General features: G+C 42.1%; 1 long non-coding RNA gene across 1 annotated transcript; it reads right to left on the bottom strand.

The window, feature by feature from the left end:
• Nucleotides 1-2,140: 2,140 nt before the first annotated feature.
• LOC146423162 (uncharacterized) lies at nt 2,141-3,937 on the bottom strand. Its single transcript, XR_014847704.1, has 3 exons — nt 3,917-3,937; nt 3,114-3,174; nt 2,141-2,221 (listed from the first exon to the last, which is right to left on the bottom strand). It is a non-coding gene; the product is annotated as an uncharacterized LOC146423162 (long non-coding RNA).
• Nucleotides 3,938-6,802: the final 2,865 nt, after the last annotated feature.

The raw sequence follows: 6,802 nt of genomic DNA, 5'->3' as shown, positions 1-6,802 counted from the left end.
CCTCAAATCAACCCCAAAATCACCCAAAATTCCCAAATTTTTACCTTTTCCGGATTTTCCTCCCCAAATCCTCCCCAAATCCCGCCCCAGGAGGGGGAGGGGCTCCCTGAGCATCACCCAAACCTCCCAAAATCACCCAAAAATCCCCCAAAATCCACCCAAATCCACCCCAAAAACTCCAAATGTCCCCAAATCAACCCTAAAATCCCCAAAATTTCCCCAAAATTCCCCAAAATCCCCTAAAAATCACCAAAAATCCATGAAAAATCACCAAAAATTCCCCAAAAATCCCCCAAAAATCCCCCAAAAATCCCAAAAAATCCCCCAAATATCACCCAAATCAACCCCAAAATGACCCAAATTAATCCCAAATTTCCCCAAACTCACCGAATTTGGATTTTCCTCCCCAAATTCTCCCCAAATCCCGCCCCAGGAGGGGGAGGGGCTCCCTGAGCATCACCCAAACCTCCCAAAATCACCCAAAAATCCCCAAAAAATCACCAAAAATCTCTCAAACCAACCCCAAAATGACCCAAAATAATCCCAAAATCACCCAAAATTCCCAAATTTTTACCTTTTCCGGATTTTCCTCCCCAAATCCTCCCCAAATCCCGCCCCAGGTGGGGGAGGGGCTCCCTGAGCACCACCCAGCTCAGCGAATCCAAAACCAGCAGGGGGGTGGGGGAGGGGCAGGGGGGGAGGAGCCCCAAAATGGAGCCCAAAATCCCAACTTTTTGGGGCAATTTGGGGCATTTGGGGGAGTTTGGGGAGTTTGGGTTCAGCCAACCCAGAGGGTCCTCGGAGAGATCCAGGAAATGGAGCCTGGAAGGGAAAATTGGGAGTTTTGGGGATTTTTGGGGAAATTTGGGGATTTTTGGGGGGAAATTGGGGATTTTTGGGGTTTTGAGAGAAATTTGGAGTTTTTGGGGGAAAATTGTGGAAATTTGGGGAAAATTTGGGATTTTTGGGGGAATTTGGAAATTTGGGAATTTTTTTGGAAATTTGGGAATTTTTGGGGAAAATTTGGGGAAATTTGGGAGTTTTGGGGGAAATTTGGGGTTTTTTGGGAATTTTGGGGAAATTTGGGGAAAATTTGGGAATTTTGGGGAAATTTTGGGATTTTGAGGGAAATTTGGGGAAAATTTGAGAATTTTTGGGGGAATTTGGGGATTTTTGGATTTTTGGGGAAATTTGGGAAATTTTGGGGAATTTTTGGGGGAAATTTGGGGATTTTTGGGGAAAATTGGGGAAATTGGGGGATTTTGGGATATTTTGGAAATTTGGGGGAAATTTAGGGATTTTGGGGGAAATTTGGGGTTTTGGGGTTTTGGAGAGAAATGGGGAAATTTAGGATTTTTGGTGAAAATTGGGGAAATTAAATTTGGGTTTTTTGAGAGAAATTTGGGGACTTTTGGGGGAAATTGGGGAAATTGGGGGATTTTTGGGGATTTTGAGAGAAATTTGGGGGAAATTTGGGGATTTTTGGAGGAAATTTGGGGATTTTGAGAGAAATTTAAGTGAAATTTAGGGATTTGGGGAGAAATTTGGGGAAAATTGGGGAAATTTGGGAGAAATTTTGGGGAAATTTGGGGATTTTGGGGGAAATCTGAGGATTTTTAGGGGAAATTTGGGGATTTTTGGGGATTTTGAGTGAAATTTGGGGATATTTTGAGGCAAATTTGGGGCTATTTTGAGGTTATTTTTAGGGATTTTTGGAGACATTTTAAGGATATTTTAGGAGCATTTTGGGGCAATTTTGGGGTTATTTTTAGGATATTTTTGGGGACATTTTAGGGATATTTTAAGGCTAATTTTGGGCTATTTTGGGGTTATTTTTGGGGTATTTTTGGGGTATTTTTGGGGTGGTTTTGGGGTTATTTTTGGGGTTATTTTTGGGGTTATTTTTGGGTTATTTTTGGGGTTATTTTTGGGGTGTTTTTGGGATGTTTTGGGGACATTTTTGGGCTGTTTTGGGATTATTTTTGGGGTATTTTTGGGGTTGTTTGGGATTATTTTTGGGATGTTTTGGGGTTATTTTTAGTTATTTTGGGATTATTTTTGGGGTGGTTTGGGGTTATTTTTGGGGTATTTTTGGGGTTTTTTTGGGGTTATTTTTGGGGTTTTTTTCCCCCAACCTCACCTCTCCCTCACATCCTCGCTCAGCCCAACCTCAAACTCCTCCCTGGGAATTTCCAGGAGAATCACAAAAACCTCCTTGGACCTGAAAAAATGGAATTTTGGGGGTCAGGGAGTCCAAAATAACCCAAGAAACCCAAAAATTGCCCCAAAATCACCCAAAAAACCCCCAAATTACCCAAAAACTCCAAAAAATTGCCCCAAAATCACCCCAAAAACCCAAAAAAAACCCCAAAATCATCCAAAAAAACCCCAAAAAAAACCCCAAAACCCCATGGGAACCCAAAAAATGCCCAAAAACCCCCAAAATCACGCCAAAAAAAGCCCAAATTCTACCCAAAACCACCCTGGAAACCCCAAATCCTCCAAATCCCCATAAATGCATCAAAATTCCCCTAAATTCCCCCAAAATTCCCCCAAAATCCTCCCAAATTCCCTCAAAATAACCTAAAATCCTCCAAATCTCCCCAAAATTCCCCAAAATCTCCCCAAAATTCCCCTCAAAATAATCCAAAATGCCCAAAATCCACCCCAAATCTTCACAAAATAACCCAAAAATCCCCAAAGTTCCCCCAAAATCCACCCAAATCCCTCAAAATAACCCAAAATTCCCCAAATTTCCCCCAAATTCCCCACAAAAGAACCCAAATTCCCCTGAATTCCCCCAAAATTCCCCAAAAATTCCCCAAAATCCACCCAAATTATCCCAAATCTCCAAAATCCACCCAAAATCCTCACAAAATAACTCAAAAATCCCCCAAATTCCCCCTAAATTCCCCCAAAATCCACCCAAAATTCCAACAAAATCCCCCAAAAATCCCCAAAATTCCAACATATCTCCCCAAAATTGCCCCAAATTCCCCAAAATCCACTCAAAATCCCCCAAAATTCCCCCAAAATCCACCCAGATTCCCTCAAAATAACCCAAAATCCCCCAAATCTCCCCAAAATTCCCCCAAAATCCCCAAAATTCCCACCTGTTAGCAGCCTGAGTCACAAGAGCTCTGAGGAGATTCCTCCCTTCGGATTCTGCAGAGTCTGAGAGGAAAAAATGGGAATAAAACCCAAAATTCACCCAAAATTGGGAACTCAGAGCCCCAAATTCCCCCAAAATCCCAAAGGAATCCCAAAAAATACAAAAAAATCCTTCAAAATCCAGCTGGGAAATCAAAATCCTAAAAAAATCCAATAAAAATCCAATCCAGGAGCCAAAAAATAGCCAAAAATTCAGGTGGGAGCCCCAAAATCCCCCAAAAATCCCCCAAAAAATCCCACAAAAATCCACAAAAATCCACAAAATTCCCCCAAAATCCCTAAAAAAATCCCAAAAAATCCCCAAAATCCTACAAAATCCCCCAAAAATCCCCCAAAATTTCCCAAAATCCCTAAAAAAATCCACAAAATCCAAAAAAATTCATAGAAATCCACCAAAAATACCTTAAAAAAAACCCCAAAAAATCCAAAAAAATCCCCCAAAAAACCCCAAAAAATCCCTTAAAAACCCCCAAAAATCCCAAAAAATTCCACAGGAATCCCCAAAAATCCCCAAAAATCTCCAAAAAATCCCACAAAAATCCCAAGAAATTCCACAAAAATCCCACAAAAATCCACACGGGACCCCAAAATCCTTCAAAAACACCCCCCAAAAAAACCCAAAAAACCCCAAAATTCCCCCAATTTCTCTCACCCCTCACAACCATCATCCCCTCAGCACCCAAAAACCCCAAAAAAACCCAAAAAACCCACAAAAAACCCACAAAATTCCCCCAATTTCTCTCACCCCTCACGAGCAGCAGCCCCTCGGTGCCCAAAAAAACCCAAATTTGCCAAAAAAACCCCAAAAATCCCCCAAATTCCCCTCATTCCTCACCACCAGCATCCCCTCAGCTCCCCAAAAACCCCAAAAAAACCCCAAAAAACCCCAAAATTCCCCCAATTTCTCTCACCCCTCACGACCATCATCCCCTCAAATCCCCTCAAATCCCCGAAAACCCCAAAAAAACCCAAAAAACCCACAAAAATCCCCCAAATTCCCCTCATTCCTCACCACCAGCATCCCCTCAGCTCCCCAAAAACCCCAAAAAAACCCCAAAAAACCCCAAAAAAACCCAAAAAACCCCAAATTTCCCCCAATTTCTCTCACCCCTCACAACCATCATCCCCTCAAACCCCCAAAAACCCCAAAACCCCCAAAACCCCAAAATTCCCCCAATTTCTCTCACCTCACGACCATCACTCCCCTCAGCACCCAAAACCCCAAACCCCAAAACCCCAAAATCCCCAAAAAACCCTAAAATTCCCCCAAATTTCCCTCACTCTTCACGACCAGCATCCCCTCAGCACCCAAAAACCCCAAAAAAACCCCAAAAAACCCCAAAAACTCCAAAATTCCCCCAAAATTCCCTCACTCCTCACGACCACCATCCCCTCAGCACCCAAAAACCCAAAAAAACCTCAAAAAAACCCCAAAAACCCCCAAAATTTCCCCAAATTTCTCTCACCCCTCACGAGCAGCATCTTCTCAAACCCAAAAAACCCCAAAAATTCCCCAAAAAACCCCAAAATTCCCCCAAAAAACCCCAAAATTCCCTCACTCTTCACGACCAGCATCCCCTCAGCACCCAAAAACCCCAAAAATTCCCCAAAAAACCCAAAAAAACCCAAATTTCCCCCAATTCCTCTCACCCCTCACGAGCAGCAGCCCGGGCCCGCCAAGCGCTTCCAGCATCGTCGCGCCGCGCCTCCCGATGACGTCACCGTACGGCCACGGGCGCCGCCATGTTTTCCGGCGCCATCTTGCCGTACGGAACTGAGCGCCGCCATGTTTTCGGCGCCTCGCTGATGACGTCACAGCGCGACGGGCGCCATTTTGGATCGCAAACATGGCGGGATTTGTAGTTTTTCGGGGAATTTGGGGATTTTTTGGGGTTTTTTTTGGGTTTTTTGGGTTTTTTTGGGGGATTTAGGAGTTCCGCGTTGGGTTTTGCCTCAAAATGGGGTTTTTGCACCCAAAACTGGCGAAGAGGAAGAGAAATTCCCCGAAATTCCCCGAAATTCGCCGAAATTCGCCGAAATTTCCCGAAATTCCGAATATTTCACTTCAAGTGGATTTAAAAAAAACACATTTAAAGCGAATTTTTCGCCACTCCGGGAAGGAATTTGGGATTGAAATAATTAAAATAATTTTACCATAATTATATAGTAATTTTATAGTAATTTTATAATAATTTTATAATAATTTCAAAATAATTTTATAACATTTTTAATAATTTTACTAACAATTTTATGCTGTTTTCCCATAATAACTTTATGATAATTTTTAAAATGAATTTATAACAATTATAAAAAACACATTCGAACTATTAAAGATCAGAATAAATTCAAATTTTATAAACATATAAATATATAAAATTATTTTTAATAACTTTTAATGATTTTCCAATAATTTTAAATAATTGTCTAATAATTTAATAATTATTTTAAATAATTTATTAATAATTTTCTAATAATTTTCGAACAATTTCATAACAATTTTCTACCAATTTTTACACAATTCTCTCCTGCTTTAATCCCCAAATTTGGACCCAAAAACCGGAAAATTAACCCCAGAAAAGCCCAGAGGAGCTTTTGGGGATCAAAAAAAACCCAAAAAACGACTTAAAACACCCAAAAATTTGTATTTTGTTTTATTTTCCTTTCGTACAAAACGATTGGAGAAATCCCTGAGTGAGGAGGGGAGATTGGAGTTGGGTCTGGGGTCCCGAAATTGGGGAAAAGGAATCCGAAATTGGGTCTGGAATTGGGTCTGGGGTCCTGAAAATTGGGGAAAATTACTCCGAAATTGGGTCTGGAATTGGGTCTGGGGTCTCCAAATTGGGTCTGGGGTCCCGAAAATCGGGTCTGGGGTCCCGAAATTTTGGGAAAATTACTCCAAAATTGGGTCTGGGGTTTCCAAATTGGGTCTGGGGTCCCGAAAATTGGGTCTGGGGTCCTGAAATTGGGAAAATTACTCCAAAAATGGGTCTGGAATTGGGTCTGGGGTCCTGAAAATACGGAAAAATAACTCCAAAATTGGGTCTGGGGTCCTGAAATTGGGGAAAATTACTCCGAAATTGGGTCTGGAATTGAGTCTGGGGTCTCCAAATTGGGAAAATTACTCCAAAATTGGGTCTGGGGTCCTGAAAATACGGAAAAATTACTCCGAAATTGGGTCTGGGGTCCCAAAATTGGGGAAAAATTACTCCAAAATTGGGTCTGGGGTCCCAAAAATGTATCAGAAATGGGGAAAAAGGTCATCGAATTGGGTCTGAGGTCCTGAAAATTGGGGAAAATTACTCCAAAATTGGGTCTGGGGTCCCCAAATTGGGTCTGGGGTCCTGAAAATTGGGTCTGGGGTCCCGAAATTGGGGGAAATTACTCTGAAATTGGGTCTGGAATTGGGTCTGGAATTGGGTCTGAAATTGGGTCTGGGGTCCCAAAAATGTACCAAAAATGGGGGAAAGGGTCATCGAATTGGGTCTGGGGTCCCAGAAATGAGGAAAGAAGATCCCGAATTGGGTCTGGGGTCTCTGAATTGGGTCTGGAATTGGGTCTGGGGTCTCTGAATTGGGTCTGGGGTATCAGAAGTGTTCCAGAAAGTGGGGAAAAGTACTCCGAATTGGGTCTG

Source organism: Lichenostomus cassidix, unplaced genomic scaffold (genome assembly GCF_008360975.1).
Source record: "Lichenostomus cassidix isolate B80296 unplaced genomic scaffold, HeHo_3.0 HiC_scaffold_34, whole genome shotgun sequence".
Lineage (NCBI taxonomy): Eukaryota > Metazoa > Chordata > Aves > Passeriformes > Meliphagidae > Lichenostomus > Lichenostomus cassidix.
This window is presented reverse-complemented; position numbering and strand designations above follow the sequence as displayed.